The sequence below is a fragment of the Poecilia latipinna genome, unplaced genomic scaffold (genome assembly GCF_001443285.1).
Source record: "Poecilia latipinna isolate Pla-1442-1.1 unplaced genomic scaffold, P_latipinna-1.0 Scaffold10489, whole genome shotgun sequence".
In the NCBI taxonomy this organism is placed as follows: domain Eukaryota; kingdom Metazoa; phylum Chordata; class Actinopteri; order Cyprinodontiformes; family Poeciliidae; genus Poecilia; species Poecilia latipinna.
The window spans coordinates 1-731 of record NW_015123105.1 but is presented as its reverse complement, the minus strand read 5'-3'; the positions used below and the strand labels follow the sequence as shown (position 1 = coordinate 731).

Here is a 731-nt window from a genome sequence, read left to right as displayed (position 1 = left end):
GGTCTGTACTCTGAATCCAGGCACCTGAGTGCAAACCTCAGTTGAAATTTTCATGCGTTGCATCTCACATCATCAACTTTGGAACCTCAAACTGAAACAAAGCAGAGAAGTTCAGTTCCTGTAGTGTAGTGGTTATCACATTTGCTTTATATGCAATAGGTCTCTGGTTCAAAACCAGACAGAAACAGTTTTTGTAGGTTCTGTATCTCTTGGGGTGCAGTGAGACAACAAGAGCCTTCCTTTTTTGTGATGGTTCATTTGCCAATCGACTTCAATGTAGGCTTCTTTGAAATCGAAGCTACTTTACTTCAATTACCAATTGGCAGTTCTATGGTGTAATGCACATGTCAAACTCAAGGCCCGCGAGCCACATGTGGCCCCCCAGCATTTTATAGGCTGATGATTGACTTCAAATAGATTTTGAGCATGAATTGACTACAAACTACATTTCAACCAAAGGTTTGTAATGCGCTTCCTAACCAGACGCTCCAAAGCGTCCGGTCCATAACTCTTCAACACGCTGTCAGCTCCCGGTCAGAAAGACGCATTTAGTTCAGAGACCATGAGATGATATTCAGAAAGGATTTTTTAAATTAATTGATTTCAGTTGCCTCTGAGACTAAATCTTTGCGTAAAGTCTACAATTTCTGCCCATGTGACTTGTTTTTATTATTTGTTTGCTCACCTTTAAACACTGATTTAAATATTGTAATTTTTAAACTGAGAAGTAA

General features: G+C 39.5%; 1 non-coding gene across 1 annotated transcript; it reads left to right on the top strand.

Annotated features, from left to right (window-relative positions):
- Positions 1 to 114: 114 nt before the first annotated feature.
- On the top strand, positions 115 to 187 carry trnai-uau (transfer RNA isoleucine (anticodon UAU)). Its single transcript has one exon. It is a non-coding gene; the product is annotated as a tRNA-Ile (tRNA).
- The last annotated feature ends 544 nt before the right edge of the window (positions 188 to 731 follow it).